The following is a 25,750-nucleotide window of genomic DNA, read 5'->3' on the forward strand; positions in this document are numbered from 1 at the left end:
GATACTAAACTTAGGTGGAAATCACATGTTAAAAAAAAACAAGAAGAATTAAAACTTAAGTATAGAAAAATGTACTGGCTATTAGGCAGATATTCTGCCTTGTCAATATACAACAAGCTACTCTTGTATCAACAAGTCCTTAAACCGATCTGGACTTATGGTATTCAACTCTGGGGTTGTACCAGTCAAAGCAACAGATTAATTATCCAAAGATTTCAAAACAAAGTACTTCGTGGTATTGTTAACTGTTGACACCGTCATCAAAAAGTATGCTCAAAGTCATGCACAACGACTTCAACAACATATCAACATTGAGGCTCTTCAGCTCCTTGATAATGATGGCCTTACCAGAAGATTGAAGCGAGTAAAACCTTTCGAACTTGTGTAACAAAAAAAAAAACAAATGAACTATAAAATAAAATAATCATTGTTCAGGTCTCACTAAAATAGTGACTATAATACATACATATGTATAAATTTAACATCTGAAATGAATATCATAGGATAAGCATTTTGTAATTTTAAAACCGTATAAATTTAAGTCAGAAACAAATAGTTTATTAGTATTAATTTACTAGATTGCTATAAAATAAATTCCACAAAGGGGTGTTTTTACAAAAAAAAAAAAAAAAAAAAAAAAAGATTAAGGTGAGTATTTCAACTAGTACTATTAGGGTAAGTATTTTATATATAAGCTATAAACTTTATAATTTCAATTCAAATCTATAATATTAGAATGTATAACAACAGGTGAAGCAAATAAAAGCGTTATAATTGGCAAAAATTTTTCAGCCGCTAAATTTATTTCGAAAGGTGGCAGTTTAATAATATACTGCACTAAATTTTTCTATTTACTAATTCAAGACAACGCTAAGAAAAATACAAGTAACCCATTTACTAAACTGGAATCCACTGATGTATTTGATTGTCGGCTCTGTCGACACAAAATATTTCCCCGATCGAAATTGCAGAAAGGACGGACAAAAGAGTATTAAGAACTAAAAGTATTCAATATGACCTAAATCGAAGTTTTAATAGAGCTCAAGCCGATATCAACAACAATTTAAGTTAAGCTTTTACAAAACGCAATTCTTCATTAAATTATTCTACAGGGTGGCTCACGAATCGTGCTACAAATCCAAACCGTAATTACTTTTTTTTTTAAATTAATGCACTACATTTTTTTTATCGTATAGCAAATTTAATTTTATTTTATATAATTCATTATTTTTAAATTGCGTGTGCAGTTGCTCCAGAAAACTTAAAACAACGAGAAGGTGCAAATTGAATTTTGTATGATGCTCGATTGATTGGCTGAAAAATTGAGATCAAGGAGTTCACCATTTTCTGTAGTATTTGCTGTTATTTAACAGAAATGAGAATTTCTAACAACGTTCTCTGACAAATTAAGCATCCCCAATATAAAGAGAAAAATGAAATGAAATGAATGAGAAAACAAAAAATACAAATGCCACTTCACATATATATGATTATTTTTTTCCATATAAACGATTTTTATGATGAAAAATTGATAAAAAATGATTTTTTTCACAAATGCTACATTGATAAAATGTGAAAGATTATGCAAAAAATGATATTTTACTATTTTCATAATTTTCTAATTTCAGTTGTCACAGAATTAATAATTTATGTACGTACATATGTATATCAATATGTTATATAATATAATATAATAATATATTATCACTTATCAATAAATACATGTGCGCGCACTGCTCTATATGTAAGTATGTGTGTACAAATATGCGTATGACATTGCAAATAAGTAATGCATACCCAAATCTACATACATTTAAGCGTAAGTATGTACGTAAGCCAATGGGCAAAATACCAACATTGTTGTACAAAAACAACAATTGTCTCAAATACCATCAGCACCAGAAATCAATATGGCAGCCAAATTGACAAATCCTAAATTTGTAGTAAATCACACACCAAGAACATTTTCATTCATGAACGCTGGCTCTCAAGCAATAAGCTAAGTCGTTTCATTCATACAAGCAAACGCCTTACACATCTCCCCGAGCATGCGCTTGCCAACAAGCGTCTTTTCACGATGATGCCAAAAGCTAGAAATCATAAATTGAAAAACTTTTTTAGAAGGGAAAAGTCACAACCCTGCAAACCCATAAAACACAGAAAAAAGGGACAAAAGTGGCAACAAAGCTTTTGTCGACTTAAAATATTTTACAATTCTAAAATATTTTTCCGTGACTCGCAAAATTTGCGTCAAAATGTATGCATGCTCATATATAAACATACATATCTAGAATGATTTGTGGGCAAAGCTGTTAGAGCGGCAAGGGAAGCGGTGACAATCGGCGAGCGTTCGTTTATTTTGCAGCACATCTCGGATTTTCTACCAACAACACAATGTTGTGACGCTTTGTCGTCGCGTCAGTCCTTCGACAGATTGACTCTTTGACATAAAAGCAAAAAACGTGAGCTTCCATCATTGGTTGACCGTGTCAACGGAGATTTCACATGAAGTAATGAGTGTTCATATCTACATACATATGTTGTTTGTAGACAAATTTACAAATATTTTTCTTTCATATTTCTTTACATGTACACATGATATGAAAATGCCGACGGCAAAACACAATTCTGTACTTTTATGACTCCATAATGATTTATTTTAAGAAATATATCAATTTATGTGTTAAATTAAATATTAATAACTCACAATAAAGTAAAAATTAATTAACATAAAATAATTTAGAAATAATAATAAATAATAGTTCAATAAAAGGGAATATGTTTCAAATGGCATATCAATATTCCCAGTTTTGCATACATATAGTATTATATTCTCTTCAATATTTGCCGGTTGGTTATGTTAAGAGAGCGTATGTGTACAGATTCACCGCTGTTATAAAAGCGAGAAATGTTATTTGTTTCTTGTGCATGTGAGATGAACTCCTTGATAAAATCCTACAAATTGTTCGCTGTCGAACCTGCACCTTCTCGCTGTTTTAAGTTCTCTAGTTTGATTCCAGCAAGATGGAGTTCTCTGATCAAACGCTATTGAAAAGGATACGTCTTCAGCTCAGTCTTGCGTAAAAAAAACTAATTCAACATCTTTTAATAACGGTGAACATATACAGTTACTGTTACACCATTTTCTTCAAAGAAGTATGGCCCGACAATACGTTCCGTCCGATTATTTCTGGATTTGAATCATTCCATATACGTCAATTTTGCTTGTTTACATTTCCGTTTAGATCAAAACGGGTCTCATTAGACATAAATAGCCAATTTATAAAGTTATTGTCCTCTTCGACCATTTCAATCGTTTTTTAGCAAAATTCCTGGCAAATAGGCAAATCTACAGGTTTCAACCGGCTTGTTCTTTGAATTTTGTACGGAAACAGTTTTAAGTCATCATGAGTTATCCTTTGTAATGATTGTCTGCTAACTCCAAGTTGCGCCGATTAGCTGTGAGTCGAAACTCTTGTATTTGCCTGAATTGCCGGCCAAACAGGCGCAATTGTTTCTTGAACACGAACATACGGATCTCGATGGTACGGTCTTCTTAGAATACTTCATATTTTCCAATCTTATAATGGCCCATCTACTCACAGAGAAAAAAAAGGGATTACAGTTTGTTTTTGTAGTACGATTCAAACGAGGAGTTCAAAAAATAAATATCATATCAATCATCAAGTAACAATACGAAACATATGAACAAAATTAAAAAATTAAAATACGTTATGCGAACTGTGTACAGAGGGGGCTAAATTCAAGTATTGCGTCGAGTTTTAAAAATTAAATCAGTACCATTGAAATAAACAATTTTTTTTGTAGAAATTGCTTGCCCACTCGCATACTCTTAAAGATTACATCATTCAATTCTTCGTAACAACAATTTTCCAGCTCATCCCAAAGCAGCGTTGATGTTAGAAGAACTTTGGGTGCCCAGAATACAAAAAACCGAAAATTGTCAAGAGGCAGGAGTAGTTTTTTGTCGGGAGATCTCTATTAACTTAACATTCACGCTACCAGATCACTTTAGTGGCTACAATTATGGTATCAGTAGATGCTCTGCTTCAAAGTTCATTTTAATTCATTGACATTTTCATTCACTACGGTAGCAGAGCGGCAATATTGGCCGTGAGCTCGCTAATAGAGAGTTCAAGGTTAGTTAAGGAGTAGCTGACCTCACTAACAATAGCATCAAACTACTTTATTAGCATATTGGCTTAGGTGTATGGTGAAAAAGGAATCGCTGTAAGCTGAAAAGCTGATGAGCTCACGATAAATGACAACCAATCGACTATAAACGATCTTCTTGTACACTCTCAGCTACAGCCGCTATATTTTCTTCACTGCGGGCTGGACGTGGTCTATTCAGTCGTATATTATTCAATTATAAATGCTAGATCTCAAGATTGGTGATGGTGTAGCGAATAGTACGCTCAGTAGGCCGATTACGTTCACCATAATTTAAACGAAGCGCGCGATATACGTTCTTTACTGAACGTGAATTTTCGTAATAAAGTTGAACGCTTTGTAGACGTTTTTTAAGCGTATGTCTTTCCATAATGAAACGCCAAATAATACTGAACAAAAAAACATGATAGCTTAACACGACTCACAGTGAAAAAGAGGCTATTGAAAAAAGTAACTCTACTTGTATCACCTGCTATGTAAGTTTAATGAAATTAAAACTTACCTTAAAGAGCAGCACAAAATATTACGAAAGATTTGTTTATTTTTGCCGTGTTTCTTCCCGTCCACATTATGGCTCAATTGGCATTGTATGACTCATATTTTTTAAATTGCGTGTGACACAAAAGTTTCTTAATAGTAGAAATAAGAATGAAGAGTGTTTGCACTAACTTAATATTATTTACGCTTACAAAAATTTCGCGATTTTTTCTTCCAATGCCTTCAAGCTTGCTTCCAATCTTTCAATGGCAAAAATCAGCTATAGACGCCCTTATTAACTCCTGACGAATGAAATTTTGTGTCAAGACCTATTGTTCTGTCAGAGCTTCCATTATGGCCTTGTTGTGTGCAAATTGAGTTTCTGAAACAAAAACTAGTTGTATTAATAATAAGATTTACTTACGATTCATTTTTTTTAATATATCTCAATATTTCACGAACTTTCACTGCACTGCACGCAAGCATTTTCAAATTTGGTTGGTGGAGATGAGCTAGAACAGTTGTTCTTAAAGACACTCGAACACCGATACATTGAACCGTCTTTGAGTTGTGTTTTAAAGCAACTGGTTCTAAACCAAATTCGAAATGATTGGTGCAGAAATATATTTTTTGGACTGGTTCTTTATATTAATGCATAGGTGTTAACTGGTTTTGATCTGCAAAACAAACAATGGGACTGTCGGTAGTTTAATTTTCGTCTTATCATCAATAGTTTATTTTGACTATCGATGGTTTATGCCTTAACTAGATTTACCAACAATTTTCATAAAATTTCAAAATTTCACAAAATATAGCTACATAACGACATAGTCTGGTAATTCCAGATGTGAAGTCTAATTTTGGATGACATGGTAGCGTAAAATCATCTTTTGATTTAAATTCGTTAGTACTGAAAATTTTTCAAATAATATTCAAATTATTATATTGAACTATTTTTTATACTTTAATAAGGTGTTGGGTGTGTTAGAAAGAATGTCGCGGAAATATTTACAAATAGTTAAGTATTTCTACCTCAAATATACTACCTCACTTACTTATACGTGCAGCCGTAATTCAGAATTTTCGTAGCCACGGTTTTCCAGTATATTAATAAGAATTAAAAACTGTGGAAAAACAACAATTGCAAAGAAAGAATTCTACAATACATTTTATTTAATACTTATGATATTGGAGAACAAAGTTATGAAAATGAAACATACAGTCTGTTGCGGTCAAATTTCACAATATATTATATGTACATACACCCAAAGACTAATGCCTACAGTGCATATAAACGAATATCATTTGATTAATTATGCTATAATGTTAGCACTCACCAATGACATTATTTCTTCCATTTTGTCCACAAAACGCTTTTTTTTAAGGTTTAAAATAAAATGTTCTTTACTTATTTTTATTAAATGTTAATTTTCACAAACTTTTTATTGGTTTAACACTTTTTTTGATAAAGATTAATACCACGGTTTTAAGTCCAGAAAGTGTTGACGGTTGGTAGCGGAGGTTTTTTACGGACGGTTTTTTACGATGACGTTGCGCAAAGAGATCGGAATTATTTCGAATGTTTAAGGTTGATGTGGCGCTTAGGCCCGTAGACGAAAACGAATGATATATAGCGAATGAGAAATGGTATGTTGTGTTGTCCTGTGTGGTGTCATCTGGTGTGGGGTGAAATTCCTTGAGTGTTCACAGGTGTGGTGTGTTTCATTAAGGCGTGTCAGTTTTTCCCGAGTAGAGTGTTGCACTTGGAGGAGGGAGTTTAAACTCATTTAAACATCCTGGGCCCCCTAGGCGAATATTTTGCCTAGTATTACACGTAAATGCTTATATTACATGTATTTCAGAGTACTGCTGGTTGAGTAGTCGAGAGCGCGGCATACATGGTGATAAAGTTATATCCATATTTACCTGTATGGGCAGAAGGCATATTCGGTATGCATTTTGCTGTGCGTGCAAAAGATATGTAACTTAATTTTGCGGGTTTTGAGGTTGTATGTGCTTGTCATACTTATTGTATTACGGTTGTTTCTTTTATAATTTTATTATCTGTATTGTTTGTTTAAAATTTCTTTACCATCGGTTTATTACGGTTAGCGACTCCACGCCTGGCTCAGATATGGCCAGAATGGGTGCTCCTTTGAAACCTTTGAAGAGAGATCTTGCGAGAGTGAGATTTGTGATTTTCGCTCACTTTTTTGAAGTGAGATTTACAACTTTTACAAGTGTTTCCCATAAACTACCCGTATGAAGAGCTCTTAGATAGATGCGATAAGTGCGACCTTTGCTTTTTGTAAGTCTGGATGCTTCACTGTATCACATTGCAAGTATGGTGATTCCTTAACTTTAATTTTGAATTGTATTTGATTATGAAAATTTAGACAACTATGAGGCACTATAGTAAGAGAAGTGTCGATTTTTGGATATTCTATGACAATTACTCGTATGTTGCGGACGATATTATGTATGGAAGTGGGCGATTGTGGCCAAGAATCGGTAGATTCTGATATCGTTAAGATTGTTTGAGGATTGAGACCATTTTTCTAAGTGAAGAAGAATTAGGATTTTCACTTGTATCATAATTGGCGAAAGCCATCCTGCGGGGTCAAAAATGTTATTGCGGATAATGCGGATATTAATTCAGTAGGATATGAAAGCTGATCAGATATCGCATTCCATTGGATCCCCTGTATTTTTATGTTGTACTGCCCTTTTCAAATTTAAGGAAATTAGTGTACAACAAATTTTCTTTTCGAATACTTAGTAATAAATCTCGATGATTTGGTTGAATTATAGATATTTGTGTTTTTAACACTGGGGTTGTCAGAACAAACTCTCACATGGTTTTTTGTGCCAATTTGTAGAGTGTTGGAAGTTTGTGGCTTTGGTGGTAGTCGTACGACGTACCGGCCATTATTTGATCGAGTAGTTTTGGCTTTGTAGAAGTCTTTACAATACTGATCTTTTGGGGTTGTAATTGATATGAGGGGGCGTTTTTCTAACTCCCGAAGTTTCCTTAATTGTGAATGAAGGTATTCTTTAGAGTATTCGTCAAATTGAGTTGTTGTTGTGGAAACTGGTTCTGTAACTAGGATCCACTTAGGATCCAACCGAAAATAGTATTTTGTGCCAATAGTTTGTTTGAAATTTTCTCAACACCCTCGAGTATTATCTGAGGTATGAGATCGCTGCCTAATAGAATGTCTATTTGAGCGGGGGTGTTGCAGTTGGGATCTGCTAGCTTTAGGTGTGTAACCTTTTGCCAATGCTTGCTATTTATATGATAGCTTGGAAGCATATTTGTTAGTTGCGGTAAGACTATAGCTTCTGCTTTAATTCTCTTATCCGCTTTGGGGGAAATTAGTTAGTTTGCACTAACTTAATATTATTTACGCTTACAAAAATTTCGCGATTTTTTCTCCAATGCCTTCAAGCTTGCTTCCAATCTTTCAATGGCAAAAATCAGCTATAGACGCCCTTATTAACTCCTGACGAATGAAATTTTGTGTCAAGACCTATTGTTCTGTCAGAGCTTCCACTATGGCCTTGTTGTCTGCAAATTGAGTTTCTGAAACAAAAACTAGTTGTATTAATAATAAGATTTACTTACGATTCATTTTTTTTTAATATATCTCAATATTTCACGAACTTTCACTGCACTGCACGCAAGCATTTTCAAATTTGGTTGGTGGAGATGAGCTAGAACAGTTGTTCTTAAAGACACTCGAACACCGATACATTGAACCGTCTTTGAGTTGTGTTTTAAAGCAACTGGTTCTAAACCAAATTCGAAATGATTGGTGCAGAAATATATTTTTTGGACTGGTTCTTTATATTAATGCATAGGTGTTAACTGGTTTTGATCTGCAAAACAAACAATGGGACTGTCGGTAGTTTAATTTTCGTCTTATCATCAATAGTTTATTTTGACTATCGATGGTTTATGCCTTAACTAGATTTACCAACAATTTTCATAAAATTTCAAAATTTCACATAATATAGCTACATAACGACATAGTCTGGTAATTCCAGATGTGAAGTCTAATTTTGGATGACATGGTAGCGTAAAATCATCTTTTCATTTTAATTCGTTAGTACTGAAAATTTTTCAAATAATATTCAAATTATTATATTGAACTATTTTTTATACTTTTATAAGGTGTTGGGTGTGTTAGAAAGAATGTCGCGGAAATATTTACAAATAGTTAAGTATTTCTACCTCAAATATACTACCTCACTTAGTTATACGTGCAGCCGTAATTCAGAATTTTCGTAGCCACGGTTTTCCAGTATATTAATAAGAATTAAAAACTGTGGAAAAACAACAATTGCAAAGAAAGAATTCTACAATACATTTTATTTAATACTTATGATATTGGAGAACAAAGTTATGAAAATGAAACATACAGTCTGTTGCGGTCAAATTTCACAATATATTATATGTACATACACCCAAAGACTAATGCCTACAGTGCATATAAACGAATATCATTTGATTAATTATGCTATAATGTTAGCACTCACCAATGACATTATTTCTTCCATTTTGTCCACAAAACGCTTTTTTTTAAGGTTTAAAATAAAATGTTCTTTACTTATTTTTATTAAATGTTAATTTTCACAACCTTTTAATTGGTTTAACACTTTTTTTGATAAAGATTAATACCACGGTTTTAAGTCCAGAAAGTGTTGACGGTTGGTAGCGGAGGTTTTTTACGGACGGTTTTTTACGATGACGTTGCGCAAAGAGATCGGAATTATTTCGAATGTTTAAGGTTGATGTGGCGCTTAGGCCCGTAGACGAAAACGAATGATATATAGCGAATGAGAAATGGTATGTTGTGTTGTCCTGTGTGGTGTCATCTGGTGTGGGGTGAAATTCCTTGAGTGTTCACAGGTGTGGTGTGTTTCATTAAGGCGTGTCAGTTTTTCCCGAGTAGAGTGTTGCACTTGGAGGAGGGAGTTTAAACTCATTTAAACATCCTGGGCCCCCTAGGCGAATATTTTGCCTAGTATTACACGTAAATGCTTATATTACATGTATTTCAGAGTACTGCTGGTTGAGTAGTCGAGAGCGCGGCATACATGGTGATAAAGTTATATCCATATTTACCTGTATGGGCAGAAGGCATATTCGGTATGCATTTTGCTGTGCGTGCAAAAGATATGTAACTTAATTTTGCGGGTTTTGAGGTTGTATGTGCTTTTCATACTTATTGTATTACGGTTGTTTCTTTTATAATTTTATTATCTGTATTGTTTGTTTAAAATTTCTTTACCATCGGTTTATTACGGTTAGCGACTCCACGCCTGGCTCAGATATGGCCAGAATGGGTGCTCCTTTGAAACCTTTGAAGAGAGATCTTGCGAGAGTGAGATTTGTGATTTTCGCTCACTTTTTTGAAGTGAGATTTACAACTTTTACAAGTGTTTCCCATAAACTACCCGTATGAAGAGCTCTTAGATAGATGCGATAAGTGCGACCTTTGCTTTTTGTAAGTCTGGATGCTTCACTGTATCACATTGCAAGTATGGTGATTCCTTAACTTTAATTTTGAATTGTATTTGATTATGAAAATTTAGACAACTATGAGGCACTATAGTAAGAGAAGTGTCGATTTTTGGATATTCTATGACAATTACTCGTATGTTGCGGACGATATTATGTATGGGCGATTGTGGCCAAGAATCGGTAGATTCTGATATCGTTAAGATTGTTTGAGGATTGAGACCATTTTTCTAAGTGAAGAAGAGTTAGGATTTTCGCTTGTATCATAATTGGCGAAAGCCATCCTGCGGGGTCAAAAATGTTATTGCGGATAATGCGGATATTAATTCAGTAGGATATGAAAGCTGATCAGATATCGCATTCCATTGGATCCCCTGTATTTTTATGTTGTACTGCCCTTTTCAAATTTAAGGAAATTAGTGTACAACAAATTTTCTTTTCGAATACTTAGTAATAAATCTCGATGATTTGGTTGAATTATAGATATTTGTGTTTTTAACACTGGGGTTGTCAGAACAAACTCTCACATGGTTTTTTGTGCCAATTTGTAGAGTGTTGGAAGTTTGTGGCTTTGGTGGTAGTCGTACGACGTACCGGCCATTATTTGATCGAGTAGTTTTGGCTTTGTAGAAGTCTTTACAATACTGATCTTTTGGGGTTGTAATTGATATGAGGGGGCGTTTTTCTAACTCCCGAAGTTTCCTTAATTGTGAATGAAGGTATTCTTTAGAGTATTCGTCAAATTGAGTTGTTGTTGTGGAAACTGGTTCTGTAACTAGGATCCACTTAGGATCCAACCGAAAATAGTATTTTGTGCCAATAGTTTGTTTGAAATTTTCTCAACACCCTCGAGTATTATCTGAGGTATGAGATCGCTGCCTAATAGAATGTCTATTTGAGCGGGGGTGTTGCAGTTGGGATCTGCTAGCTTTAGGTGTGTAACCTTTTGCCAATGCTTGCTATTTATATGATAGCTTGGAAGCATATTTGTTAGTTGCGGTAAGACTATAGCTTCTGCTTTAATTCTCTTATCCGCTTTGGGGGAAATTAGTTAGTTTGCACTAACTTAATATTATTTACGCTTACAAAAATTTCGCGATTTTTTCTCCAATGCCTTCAAGCTTGCTTCCAATCTTTCAATGGCAAAAATCAGCTATAGACGCCCTTATTAACTCCTGACGAATGAAATTTTGTGTCAAGACCTATTGTTCTGTCAGAGCTTCCATTATGGCCTTGTTGTGTGCAAATTGAGTTTCTGAAACTAGTTGTATTAATAATAAGATTTACTTACGATTCATTTTTTTTAATATATCTCAATATTTCACGAACTTTCACTGCACTGCACGCAAGCATTTTCAAATTTGGTTGGTGGAGATGAGCTAGAACAGTTGTTCTTAAAGACACTCGAACACCGATACATTGAACCGTCTTTGAGTTGTGTTTTAAAGCAACTGGTTCTAAACCAAATTCGAAATGATTGGTGCAGAAATATATTTTTTGGACTGGTTCTTTATATTAATGCATAGGTGTTAACTGGTTTTGATCTGCAAAACAAACAATGGGACTGTCGGTAGTTTAATTTTCGTCTTATCATCAATAGTTTATTTTGACTATCGATGGTTTATGCCTTAACTAGATTTACCAACAATTTTCATAAAATTTCAAAATTTCACATAATATAGCTACATAACGACATAGTCTGGTAATTCCAGATGTGAAGTGTAATTTTGGATGACATGGTAGCGTAAAATCATCTTTTCATTTTAATTCGTTAGTACTGAAAATTTTTCAAATAATATTCAAATTATTATATTGAACTATTTTTTATACTTTAATAAGGTGTTGGGTGTGTTTTGAAGAATGTCGCGGAAATATTTACAAAGAGTTAAGTATTTCTACCTCAAATATACTACCTCACTTAGTTATACGTGCAGCCGTAATTCAGAATTTTCGTAGCCACGGTTTTCCAGTATATTAATAAGAATTAAAAACTGTGGAAAAACAACAATTGCAAAGAAAGAATTCTACAATACATTTTATTTAATACTTATGATATTGGAGAACAAAGTTATGAAAATGAAACATACAGTCTGTTGCGGTCAAATTTCACAATATATTATATGTACATACACCCAAAGACTAATGCCTACAGTGCATATAAACGAATATCATTTGATTAATTATGCTATAATGTTAGCACTCACCAATGACATTATGTCTTCCATTTTTTCCACAAAACGCTTTTTTTTAAGGTTTAAATTAAAATGTTCTTTACTTTTTTTATTAAATGTTAATTTTCACAAACTTTTTATTGGTTTAACACTTTTTTTGATAAAGATTAATACCACGGTTTTAAGTCCAGAAAGTGTTGACGGTTGGTAGCGGAGATAACGATTTTTTACGATGACGTTGCGCAAAGAGATCGGAATTATTTCGAATGTTTAAGGTTGATGTGGCGCTCAGGCCCGTAGACGAAAACGAATGATATATAGCGAATGAGAAATGGTATGTTGTGTTGTCCTGTGTGGTGTCATCTGGTGTGGGGTGAAATTCCTTGAGTGTTCACAGGTGTGGTGTGTTTCATTAAGGCGTGTCAGTTTTTCCCGAGTAGAGTGTTGCACTTGGAGGAGGGAGTTTAAACTCATTTAAACATCCTGGGCCCCCTAGGCGAATATTTTGCCTAGTATTACACGTAAATGCTTATATTACATGTATTTCAGCGTACTGCTGGTTGAGTAGCCGAGAGCGCGGCATACATGGTGATAAAGTTATATCCATATTTACCTGTATGGGCAGAAGGCATATTCGGTATGCATTTTGCTGTGCGTGCAAAAGATATGTAACTTAATTTTGCGGGTTTTGAGGTTGTATGTGCTTTTCATACTAATTGTATTACGGTTGTTTCATTTATAATTTTATTATCTGTATTGTTTGTTTAAAATTTCTTTACCATCGGTTTATTACGGTTAGCGACTCCACGCCTGGCTCAGATATGGCCAGAATGGGTGCTCCTTTGAAACCTTTGAAGAGAGATCTTGCGAGAGTGAGATTTGTGATTTTCGCTCACTTTTTTGAAGTGAGATTTACAACTTTTACAAGTGTTTCCCATAAACTACCCGTATGATGAGCTCTTAGATAGATGCGATAAGTGCGACCTTTGCTTTTTGTAAGTCTGGGTGCTTCACTGTATCACATTGCAAGTATGGTGATTCCTTAACTTTAATTTTGAATTGTATTTGATTATGAAAATTTAGGCAACTATGAGGCACTATAGTAAGAGAAGTGTCGATTTGTGGATATTCTATGACAATTACTCGTATGTTGCGGACGATATTATGTATGGAAGTGGGCGATTGTGGCCAAGTATCGGTAGATTCTGATATCGTTAAGATTGTTTGAGGATTGAGACCATTTTTCTAAGTGAAGAAGAATTAGGATTTTCGCTTGTATCATAATTGGCGAAAGCCATCCTGCGGGGTCAAAAATGTTATTGCGGATAATGCGGATATTGATTCAGTAGGATATGAAAGCTGATCAGATATCGCATTCCATTGGATCCCCTGTATTTTTATGTTGTACTGCCCTTTTCAAATTTAATGAAATTAGTGTACAACAAATTTTCTTTTCGAATACTTAGTAATAAATCTCGATGATTTGGTTGAATTATAGATATATGTGTTTTTAACACTGGGGTTGTCAGAACAAATTCTCACATGGTTTTTTGTGCCAATTTGTAGAGTGTTGGAAGTTTGTGGCTTTGGTGGTAGTCGTACGACGTACCGGCCATTATTTGATCAAGTAGTTTTGGCTTTGTAGAAGTCTTTACAATACTGATCTTTTGGGGTTGTAATTGATATGAGGGGGCGTTTTTCTAACTCCCGAAGTTTCCTTAATTGTGAATGAAGGTATTCTTTAGAGTATTCGTCAAATTGAGTTGTTGTTGTGGAAACTGGTTCTGTAACTAGGATCCACTTAGGATCCAACCGAAAATAGTATTTTGTGCCAATAGTTTGTTTGAAATTTTCTCAACACCCTCGAGTATTATCTGAGGTATGAGATCGCTGCCTAATAGAATGTCTATTTGAGCGGGGGTGTTGCAGTTGGGATCTGCTAGCTTTAGGTGTGAAACCTTTTGCCAATGCTTGCTATTTATATGATAGCTTGGAAGCATATTTGTTAGTTGCGGTAAGACTATAGCTTCTGCTTTAATTCTCTTATCCGCTTTGGGGGAAATTAGTTAGTTTGCACTAACTTAATATTATTTACGCTTACAAAAATTTCGCGATTTTTTCTTCCAATGCCTTCAAGCTTGCTTCCAATCTTTCAATGGCAAAAATCAGCTATAGACGCCCTTATTAACTCCTGACGAATGAAATTTTGTGTCAAGACCTATTGTTCTGTCAGAGCTTCCACTATGGCCTTGTTGTCTGCAAATTGAGTTTCTGAAACAAAAACTAGTTGTATTAATAATAAGATTTACTTACGATTCATTTTTTTTTAATATATCTCAATATTTCACGAACTTTCACTGCACTGCACGCAAGCATTTTCAAATTTGGTTGGTGGAGATGAGCTAGAACAGTTGTTCTTAAAGACACTCGAACACCGATACATTGAACCGTCTTTGAGTTGTGTTTTAAAGCAACTGGTTCTAAACCAAATTCGAAATGATTGGTGCAGAAATATATTTTTTGGACTGGTTCTTTATATTAATGCATAGGTGTTAACTGGTTTTGATCTGCAAAACAAACAATGGGACTGTCGGTAGTTTAATTTTCGTCTTATCATCAATAGTTTATTTTGACTATCGATGGTTTATGCCTTAACTAGATTTACCAACAATTTTCATAAAATTTCAAAATTTCACATAATATAGCTACATAACGACATAGTCTGGTAATTCCAGATGTGAAGTCTAATTTTGGATGACATGGTAGCGTAAAATCATCTTTTCATTTTAATTCGTTAGTACTGAAAATTTTTCAAATAATATTCAAATTATTATATTGAACTATTTTTTATACTTTAATAAGGTGTTGGGTGTGTTTTGAAGAATGTCGCGGAAATATTTACAAAGAGTTAAGTATTTCTACCTCAAATATACTACCTCACTTAGTTATACGTGCAGCCGTAATTCAGAATTTTCGTAGCCACGGTTTTCCAGTATATTAATAAGAATTAAAAACTGTGGAAAAACAACAATTGCAAAGAAAGAATTCTACAATACATTTTATTTAATACGTATGATATTGGAGAACAAAGTTATGAAAATGAAACATACAGTCTGTTGCGGTCAAATTTCACAATATATTATATGTACATACACCCAAAGACTAATGCCTACAGTGCATATAAACGAATATCATTTGATTAATTATGCTATAATGTTAGCACTCACCAATGACATTATGTCTTCCATTTTTTCCACAAAACGCTTTTTTTTAAGGTTTAAATTAAAATGTTCTTTACTTTTTTTTATTAAATGTTAATTTTCACAAACTTTTTATTGGTTTAACTCTTTTTTTGATAAAGATTAATACCACGGTTTTAAGTCCAGAAAGTGTTGACGGTTGGTAGCGGAGATAACGATTTTTTACGATGACGTTGCGCAAAGAGATCGGAATTATTTCGAATGTTTAAGGTTGATGTGGCGCTTAGGCCCGTAGACGAAAACGAATGATATATAGCGAATGAGAAATGGTATGTTGTGTTGTCCTGTGTGGTGTCATCTGGTGTGGGGTGAAATTCCTTGAGTGTTCACAGGTGTGGTGTTGCACTTGGAGGAGGGAGTTTAAACTCATTTAAACATCCTGGGCCCCCTAGGCGAATATTTTGCCTAGTATTACACGTAAATGCTTATATTACATGTATTTCAGAGTACTGCTGGTTGAGTAGCCGAGAGCGCGGCATACATGGTGATAAAGTTATATCCATATTTACCTGTATGGGCAGAAGGCATATTCGGTATGCATTTTGCTGTGCGTGCAAAAGATATGTAACTTAATTTTGCGGGTTTTGAGGTTGTATGTGCTTTTCATACTTATTGTATTACGGTTGTTTCTTTTATAATTTTATTATCTGTATTGTTTGTTTAAAATTTCTTTACCATCGGTTTATTACGGTTAGCGACTCCACGCCTGGCTCAGATATGGCCAGAATGGGTGCTCCTTTGAAACCTTTGAAGAGAGATCTTGCGAGAGTGAGATTTGTGATTTTCGCTCACTTTTTTGAAGTGAGATTTACAACTTTTACAAGTGTTTCCCATAAACTACCCGTATGAAGAGCTCTTAGATAGATGCGATAAGTGCGACCTTTGCTTTTTGTAAGTCTGGATGCTTCACTGTATCACATTGCAAGTATGGTGATTCCTTAACTTTAATTTTGAATTGTATTTGATTATGAAAATTTAGGCAACTATGAGGCACTATAGTAAGAGAACTGTCGATTTTTGGATATTCTATGACAATTACTCGTATGTTGCGGACGATATTATGTATGGAAGTGGGCGATTGTGGCCAAGAATCGGTAGATTCTGATATCGTTAAGATTGTTTGAGGATTGAGACCATTTTTCTAAGTGAAGAAGAATTAGGATTTTCGCTTGTATCATAATTGGCGAAAGCCATCCTGCGGGGTCAAAAATGTTATTGCGGATAATGCAGATATTAATTCAGTAGGATATGAAAGCTGATCAGATATCGCATTCCATTGGATCCCCTGTATTTTTATGTTGTACTGCCCTTTTCAAATTTAAGGAAATTAGTGTACAACAAATTTTCTTTTCGAATACTTAGTAATAAATCTCGATGATTTGGTTGAATTATAGATATTTGTGTTTTTAACACTGGGGTTGTCAGAACAAACTCTCACATGGTTTTTTGTGCCAATTTGTAGAGTGTTGGAAGTTTGTGGCTTTGGTGGTAGTCGTACGACGTACCGGCCATTATTTGATCGAGTAGTTTTGGCTTTGTAGAAGTCTTTACAATACTGATCTTTTGGGGTTGTAATTGATATGAGGGGGCGTTTTTCTAACTCCCGAAGTTTCCTTAATTGTGAATGAAGGTATTCTTTAGAGTATTCGTCAAATTGAGTTGTTGTTGTGGAAACTGGTTCTGTAACTAGGATCCACTTAGGATCCAACCGAAAATAGTATTTTGTGCCAATAGTTTGTTTGAAATTTTCTCAACACCCTCGAGTATTATCTGAGGTATGAGATCGCTGCCTAATAGAATGTCTATTTGAGCGGGGGTGTTGCAGTTGGGATCTGCTAGCTTTAGGTGTGAAACCTTTTGCCAATGTTTGCTATTTATATGATAGCTTGGAAGCATATTTGTTAGTTGCGGTAAGACTATAGCTTCTGCTTTAATTCTCTTATCCGCTTTGGGGGAAATTAGTTAGTTTGCACTAACTTAATATTATTTACGCTTACAAAAATTTCGCGATTTTTTCTTCCAATGCCTTCAAGCTTGCTTCCAATCTTTCAATGGCAAAAATCAGCTATAGACGCCCTTATTAACTCCTGACGAATGAAATTTTGTGTCAAGACCTATTGTTCTGTCAGAGCTTCCATTATGGCCTTGTTGTGTGCAAATTGAGTTTCTGAAACTAGTTGTATTAATAATAAGATTTACTTACGATTCATTTTTTTTAATATATCTCAATATTTCACGAACTTTCACTGCACTGCACGCAAGCATTTTCAAATTTGGTTGGTGGAGATGAGCTAGAACAGTTGTTCTTAAAGACACTCGAACACCGATACATTGAACCGTCTTTGAGTTGTGTTTTAAAGCAACTGGTTCTAAACCAAATTCGAAATGATTGGTGCAGAAATATATTTTTTGGACTGGTTCTTTATATTAATGCATAGGTGTTAACTGGTTTTGATCTGCAAAACAAACAATGGGACTGTCGGTAGTTTAATTTTCGTCTTATCATCAATAGTTTATTTTGACTATCGATGGTTTATGCCTTAACTAGATTTACCAACAATTTTCATAAAATTTCAAAATTTCACATAATATAGCTACATAACGACATAGTCTGGTAATTCCAGATGTGAAGTCTAATTTTGGATGACATGGTAGCGTAAAATCATCTTTTCATTTTAATTCGTTAGTACTGAAAATTTTTCAAATAATATTCAAATTATTATATTGAACTATTTTTTATACTTTAATAAGGTGTTGGGTGTGTTTTGAAGAATGTCGCGGAAATATTTACAAAGAGTTAAGTATTTCTACCTCAAATATACTACCTCACTTAGTTATACGTGCAGCCGTAATTCAGAATTTTCGTAGCCACGGTTTTCCAGTATATTAATAAGAATTAAAAACTGTGGAAAAACAACAATTGCAAAGAAAGAATTCTACAATACATTTTATTTAATACTTATGATATTGGAGAACAAAGTTATGAAAATGAAACATACAGTCTGTTGCGGTCAAATTTCACAATATATTATATGTACATACACCCAAAGACTAATGCCTACAGTGCATATAAACGAATATCATTTGATTAATTATGCTATAATGTTAGCACTCACCAATGACATTATTTCTTCCATTTTTTCCACAAAACGCTTTTTTTTAAGGTTTAAATTAAAATGTTCTTTACTTTTTTTTATTAAATGTTAATTTTCACAAACTTTTTATTGGTTTAACACTTTTTTTGATAAAGATTAATACCACGGTTTTAAGTCCAGAAAGTGTTGACGGTTGGTAGCGGAGATAACGATTTTTTACGATGACGTTGCGCAAAGAGATCGGAATTATTTCGAATGTTTAAGGTTGATGTGGCGCTTAGGCCCGTAGACGAAAACGAATGATGTATAGCGAATGAGAAATGGTATGTTGTGTTGTCCTGTGTGGTGTCATCTGGTGTGGGGTGAAATTCCGTGAGTGTTCACAGGTGTGGTGTGTTTCATTAAGGCGTGTCAGTTTTTCCCGAGTAGAGTGTTGCACTTGGAGGAGGGAGTTTAAACTCATTTAAACATCCTGGGCCCCCTAGGCGAATATTTTGCCTAGTATTACACGTAAATGCTTATATTACTTTATTTCAGAGTACTGCTGGTTGAGTAGCCGAGAGCGCGGCATACATGGTGATAAAGTTATATCCATATTTACCTGTATGGGCAGAAGGCATATTCGGTATGCATTTTGCTGTGCGTGCAAAAGATATGTAACTTAATTTTGCGGGTTTTGAGGTTGTATGTGCTTTTCATACTTATTGTATTACGGTTGTTTCTTTTATAATTTTATTATCTGTATTGTTTGTTTAAAATTTCTTTACCATCGGTTTATTACGGTTAGCGACTCCACGCCTGGCTTAGATATGGCCAGAATGGGTGCTCCTTTGAAACCTTTGAAGAGAGATCTTGCGAGAGTGAGATTTGTGATTTTCGCTCACTTTTTTGAAGTGAGATTTACAACTTTTACAAGTGTTTCCCATAAACTACCCGTATGAAGAGCTCTTAGATAGATGCGATAAGTGCGACCTTTGCTTTTTGTAAGTCTGGATGCTTCACTGTATCACATTGCAAGTATGGTGATTCCTTAACTTTAATTTTGAATTGTATTTGATTATGAAAATTTAGGCAACTATGAGGCACTATAGTAAGAGAACTGTCGATTTTTGGATATTCTATGACAATTACTCGTATGTTGCGGACGATATTATGTATGGAAGTGGGCGATTGTGGCCAAGAATCGGTAGATTCTGATATCGTTAAGATTGTTTGAGGATTGAGACCATTTTTCTAAGTGAAGAAGAATTAGGATTTTCGCTTGTATCATAATTGGCGAAAGCCATCCTGCGGGGTCAAAAATGTTATTGCGGATAATGCGGATATTAATTCAGTAGGATATGAAAGCTGATCAGATATCGCATTCCATTGGATCCCCTGTATTTTTATGTTGTACTGCCCTTTTCAAATTTAAGGAAATTAGTGTACAACAAATTTTCTTTTCGAATACTTAGTAATAAATCTCGATGATTTGGTTGAATTATAGATATTTGTGTTTTTAACACTGGGGTTGTCAGAACAAACTCTCACATGGTTTTTTGTGCCAATTTGTAGAGTGTTGGAAGTTTGTGGCTTTGGTGGTAGTCGTACGACGTACCGGCCATTATTTGATCGAGTAGTTTTGGCTTTGTAGAAGTCTTTACAATACTGATCTTTTGGGGTTGTAATTGATATGAGGGGGCGTTTTTCTAACTCCCGAAGTTTCCTTAATTGTGAATGAAGGTATTCTTTAGAGTATTCGTCAAATTGAGTTGTTGTTGTGGAAACTGGTTCTGTAACTAGGATCCACTTAGGATCCAACCGAAAATAGTATTTTGTGCCAATAGTTTGTTTGAAATTTTCTCAACACCCTCGAGTATTATCTGAGGTATGAGATCGCTGCCTAATAGAATGTCTATTTGAGCGGGGGTGTTGCAGTTGGGATCTGCTAGCTTTAGGTGTGTAACCTTTTGCCAATGCTTGCTATTTATATGATAGCTTGGAAGCATATTTGTTAGTTGCGGTAAGACTATAGCTTCTGCTTTAATTCTCTTATCCGCTTTGGGGGAAATTAGTTAGTTTGCACTAACTTAATATTATTTACGCTTACAAAAATTTCGCGATTTTTTCTCCAATGCCTTCAAGCTTGCTTCCAATCTTTCAATGGCAAAAATCAGCTATAGACGCCCTTATTAACTCCTGACGAATGAAATTTTGTGTCAAGACCTATTGTTCTGTCAGAGCTTCCATTATGGCCTTGTTGTGTGCAAATTGAGTTTCTGAAACTAGTTGTATTAATAATAAGATTTACTTACGATTCATTTTTTTTAATATATCTCAATATTTCACGAACTTTCACTGCACTGCACGCAAGCATTTTCAAATTTGGTTGGTGGAGATGAGCTAGAACAGTTGTTCTTAAAGACACTCGAACACCGATACATTGAACCGTCTTTGAGTTGTGTTTTAAAGCAACTGGTTCTAAACCAAATTCGAAATGATTGGTGCAGAAATATATTTTTTGGACTGGTTCTTTATATTAATGCATAGGTGTTAACTGGTTTTGATCTGCAAAACAAACAATGGGACTGTCGGTAGTTTAATTTTCGTCTTATCATCAATAGTTTATTTTGACTATCGATGGTTTATGCCTTAACTAGATTTACCAACAATTTTCATAAAATTTCAAAATTTCACATAATATAGCTACATAACGACATAGTCTGGTAATTCCAGATGTGAAGTGTAATTTTGGATGACATGGTAGCGTAAAATCATCTTTTCATTTTAATTCGTTAGTACTGAAAATTTTTCAAATAATATTCAAATTATTATATTGAACTATTTTTTATACTTTAATAAGGTGTTGGGTGTGTTTTGAAGAATGTCGCGGAAATATTTACAAAGAGTTAAGTATTTCTACCTCAAATATACTACCTCACTTAGTTATACGTGCAGCCGTAATTCAGAATTTTCGTAGCCACGGTTTTCCAGTATATTAATAAGAATTAAAAACTGTGGAAAAACAACAATTGCAAAGAAAGAATTCTACAATACATTTTATTTAATACTTATGATATTGGAGAACAAAGTTATGAAAATGAAACATACAGTCTGTTGCGGTCAAATTTCACAATATATTATATGTACATACACCCAAAGACTAATGCCTACAGTGCATATAAACGAATATCATTTGATTAATTATGCTATAATGTTAGCACTCACCAATGACATTATGTCTTCCATTTTTTCCACAAAACGCTTTTTTTTAAGGTTTAAATTAAAATGTTCTTTACTTTTTTTATTAAATGTTAATTTTCACAAACTTTTTATTGGTTTAACACTTTTTTTGATAAAGATTAATACCACGGTTTTAAGTCCAGAAAGTGTTGACGGTTGGTAGCGGAGATAACGATTTTTTACGATGACGTTGCGCAAAGAGATCGGAATTATTTCGAATGTTTAAGGTTGATGTGGCGCTCAGGCCCGTAGACGAAAACGAATGATATATAGCGAATGAGAAATGGTATGTTGTGTTGTCCTGTGTGGTGTCATCTGGTGTGGGGTGAAATTCCTTGAGTGTTCACAGGTGTGGTGTGTTTCATTAAGGCGTGTCAGTTTTTCCCGAGTAGAGTGTTGCACTTGGAGGAGGGAGTTTAAACTCATTTAAACATCCTGGGCCCCCTAGGCGAATATTTTGCCTAGTATTACACGTAAATGCTTATATTACATGTATTTCAGCGTACTGCTGGTTGAGTAGCCGAGAGCGCGGCATACATGGTGATAAAGTTATATCCATATTTACCTGTATGGGCAGAAGGCATATTCGGTATGCATTTTGCTGTGCGTGCAAAAGATATGTAACTTAATTTTGCGGGTTTTGAGGTTGTATGTGCTTTTCATACTAATTGTATTACGGTTGTTTCATTTATAATTTTATTATCTGTATTGTTTGTTTAAAATTTCTTTACCATCGGTTTATTACGGTTAGCGACTCCACGCCTGGCTCAGATATGGCCAGAATGGGTGCTCCTTTGAAACCTTTGAAGAGAGATCTTGCGAGAGTGAGATTTGTGATTTTCGCTCACTTTTTTGAAGTGAGATTTACAACTTTTACAAGTGTTTCCCATAAACTACCCGTATGATGAGCTCTTAGATAGATGCGATAAGTGCGACCTTTGCTTTTTGTAAGTCTGGGTGCTTCACTGTATCACATTGCAAGTATGGTGATTCCTTAACTTTAATTTTGAATTGTATTTGATTATGAAAATTTAGGCAACTATGAGGCACTATAGTAAGAGAAGTGTCGATTTGTGGATATTCTATGACAATTACTCGTATGTTGCGGACGATATTATGTATGGAAGTGGGCGATTGTGGCCAAGTATCGGTAGATTCTGATATCGTTAAGATTGTTTGAGGATTGAGACCATTTTTCTAAGTGAAGAAGAATTAGGATTTTCGCTTGTATCATAATTGGCGAAAGCCATCCTGCGGGGTCAAAAATGTTATTGCGGATAATGCGGATATTGATTCAGTAGGATATGAAAGCTGATCAGATATCGCATTCCATTGGATCCCCTGTATTTTTATGTTGTACTGCCCTTTTCAAATTTAATGAAATTAGTGTACAACAAATTTTCTTTTCGAATACTTAGTAATAAATCTCGATGATTTGGTTGAATTATAGATATATGTGTTTTTAACACTGGGGTTGTCAGAACAAATTCTCACATGGTTTTTTGTGCCAATTTGTAGAGTGTTGGAAGTTTGTGGCTTTGGTGGTAGTCGTACGACGTACCGGCCATTATTTGATCAAGTAGTTTTGGCTTTGTAGAAGTCTTTACAATACTGATCTTTTGGGGTTGTAATTGATATGAGGGGGCGTTTTTCTAACTCCCGAAGTTTCCTTAATTGTGAATGAAGGTATTCTTTAGAGTATTCGTCAAATTGAGTTGTTGTTGTGGAAACTGGTTCTGTAACTAGGATCCACTTAGGATCCAACCGAAAATAGTATTTTGTGCCAATAGTTTGTTTGAAATTTTCTCAACACCCTCGAGTATTATCTGAGGTATGAGATCGCTGCCTAATAGAATGTCTATTTGAGCGGGGGTGTTGCAGTTGGGATCTGCTAGCTTTAGGTGTGAAACCTTTTGCCAATGCTTGCTATTTATATGATAGCTTGGAAGCATATTTGTTAGTTGCGGTAAGACTATAGCTTCTGCTTTAATTCTCTTATCCGCTTTGGGGGAAATTAGTTAGTTTGCACTAACTTAATATTATTTACGCTTACAAAAATTTCGCGATTTTTTCTTCCAATGCCTTCAAGCTTGCTTCCAATCTTTCAATGGCAAAAATCAGCTATAGACGCCCTTATTAACTCCTGACGAATGAAATTTTGTGTCAAGACCTATTGTTCTGTCAGAGCTTCCACTATGGCCTTGTTGTCTGCAAATTGAGTTTCTGAAACAAAAACTAGTTGTATTAATAATAAGATTTACTTACGATTCATTTTTTTTTAATATATCTCAATATTTCACGAACTTTCACTGCACTGCACGCAAGCATTTTCAAATTTGGTTGGTGGAGATGAGCTAGAACAGTTGTTCTTAAAGACACTCGAACACCGATACATTGAACCGTCTTTGAGTTGTGTTTTAAAGCAACTGGTTCTAAACCAAATTCGAAATGATTGGTGCAGAAATATATTTTTTGGACTGGTTCTTTATATTAATGCATAGGTGTTAACTGGTTTTGATCTGCAAAACAAACAATGGGACTGTCGGTAGTTTAATTTTCGTCTTATCATCAATAGTTTATTTTGACTATCGATGGTTTATGCCTTAACTAGATTTACCAACAATTTTCATAAAATTTCAAAATTTCACATAATATAGCTACATAACGACATAGTCTGGTAATTCCAGATGTGAAGTCTAATTTTGGATGACATGGTAGCGTAAAATCATCTTTTCATTTTAATTCGTTAGTACTGAAAATTTTTCAAATAATATTCAAATTATTATATTGAACTATTTTTTATACTTTAATAAGGTGTTGGGTGTGTTTTGAAGAATGTCGCGGAAATATTTACAAAGAGTTAAGTATTTCTACCTCAAATATACTACCTCACTTAGTTATACGTGCAGCCGTAATTCAGAATTTTCGTAGCCACGGTTTTCCAGTATATTAATAAGAATTAAAAACTGTGGAAAAACAACAATTGCAAAGAAAGAATTCTACAATACATTTTATTTAATACGTATGATATTGGAGAACAAAGTTATGAAAATGAAACATACAGTCTGTTGCGGTCAAATTTCACAATATATTATATGTACATACACCCAAAGACTAATGCCTACAGTGCATATAAACGAATATCATTTGATTAATTATGCTATAATGTTAGCACTCACCAATGACATTATGTCTTCCATTTTTTCCACAAAACGCTTTTTTTTTAAAGTTTAAATTAAAATGTTCTTTACTTTTTTTTATTAAATGTTAATTTTCACAAACTTTTTATTGGTTTAACTCTTTTTTTGATAAAGATTAATACCACGGTTTTAAGTCCAGAAAGTGTTGACGGTTGGTAGCGGAGATAACGATTTTTTACGATGACGTTGCGCAAAGAGATCGGAATTATTTCGAATGTTTAAGGTTGATGTGGCGCTTAGGCCCGTAGACGAAAACGAATGATATATAGCGAATGAGAAATGGTATGTTGTGTTGTCCTGTGTGGTGTCATCTGGTGTGGGGTGAAATTCCTTGAGTGTTCACAGGTGTGGTGTTGCACTTGGAGGAGGGAGTTTAAACTCATTTAAACATCCTGGGCCCCCTAGGCGAATATTTTGCCTAGTATTACACGTAAATGCTTATATTACATGTATTTCAGAGTACTGCTGGTTGAGTAGCCGAGAGCGCGGCATACATGGTGATAAAGTTATATCCATATTTACCTGTATGGGCAGAAGGCATATTCGGTATGCATTTTGCTGTGCGTGCAAAAGATATGTAACTTAATTTTGCGGGTTTTGAGGTTGT

General features: G+C 34.4%; 6 long non-coding RNA genes across 13 annotated transcripts in view; all 6 read right to left on the reverse strand.

Moving 5' to 3' along the window:
- The window catches only part of LOC118680048 (uncharacterized), a 120,662-nt gene extending 111,469 nt beyond the window's left edge, over positions 1-9,193 (reverse strand). For 2 of the 8 annotated variants that reach the window (XR_011397923.1, XR_011397920.1), the window contains exons 1-4: positions 8,920-9,193; positions 5,727-8,254; positions 4,884-5,053; positions 4,697-4,823 (exon numbers count right to left, since the gene is read on the reverse strand). This is a non-coding gene — a long non-coding RNA (uncharacterized lncRNA). Of the gene's footprint in view, positions 1-2,686; positions 3,596-4,696; positions 4,824-4,883; positions 5,054-5,717; positions 8,255-8,296; positions 8,551-8,919 lie in introns of those variants that run through there. The other 6 variants (XR_011397921.1, XR_011397919.1, XR_011397924.1 and 3 more) reach the window with 5 other exon arrangements.
- Positions 9,194-11,769: 2,576 nt separating this feature from the next.
- On the reverse strand, positions 11,770-12,420 carry LOC138858908 (uncharacterized). The gene is made up of 2 exons (XR_011397927.1): positions 12,109-12,420; positions 11,770-11,972 (listed from the first exon to the last, which is right to left on the reverse strand). It is a non-coding gene; the product is annotated as an uncharacterized lncRNA (long non-coding RNA).
- A 16-nt stretch (positions 12,421-12,436) lies between these two features.
- LOC138858907 (uncharacterized) lies at positions 12,437-15,609 on the reverse strand. The gene is made up of 2 exons (XR_011397926.1): positions 15,303-15,609; positions 12,437-14,637 (listed from the first exon to the last, which is right to left on the reverse strand). It is a non-coding gene; the product is annotated as an uncharacterized lncRNA (long non-coding RNA).
- A 2,503-nt stretch (positions 15,610-18,112) lies between these two features.
- LOC138858909 (uncharacterized) lies at positions 18,113-18,717 on the reverse strand. Its single transcript, XR_011397928.1, has 2 exons — positions 18,452-18,717; positions 18,113-18,315 (listed from the first exon to the last, which is right to left on the reverse strand). It is a non-coding gene; the product is annotated as an uncharacterized lncRNA (long non-coding RNA).
- A 2,581-nt stretch (positions 18,718-21,298) lies between these two features.
- Positions 21,299-21,944, reverse strand: LOC138858912 (uncharacterized). Its single transcript, XR_011397931.1, has 2 exons — positions 21,638-21,944; positions 21,299-21,501 (listed from the first exon to the last, which is right to left on the reverse strand). It is a non-coding gene; the product is annotated as an uncharacterized lncRNA (long non-coding RNA).
- Positions 21,945-21,965: 21 nt separating this feature from the next.
- LOC138858911 (uncharacterized) lies at positions 21,966-25,138 on the reverse strand. Its single transcript, XR_011397930.1, has 2 exons — positions 24,832-25,138; positions 21,966-24,166 (listed from the first exon to the last, which is right to left on the reverse strand). It is a non-coding gene; the product is annotated as an uncharacterized lncRNA (long non-coding RNA).
- Positions 25,139-25,750: the final 612 nt, after the last annotated feature.

Source organism: Bactrocera oleae, chromosome 2 (genome assembly GCF_042242935.1).
Source record: "Bactrocera oleae isolate idBacOlea1 chromosome 2, idBacOlea1, whole genome shotgun sequence".
NCBI lineage: Eukaryota > Metazoa > Arthropoda > Insecta > Diptera > Tephritidae > Bactrocera > Bactrocera oleae.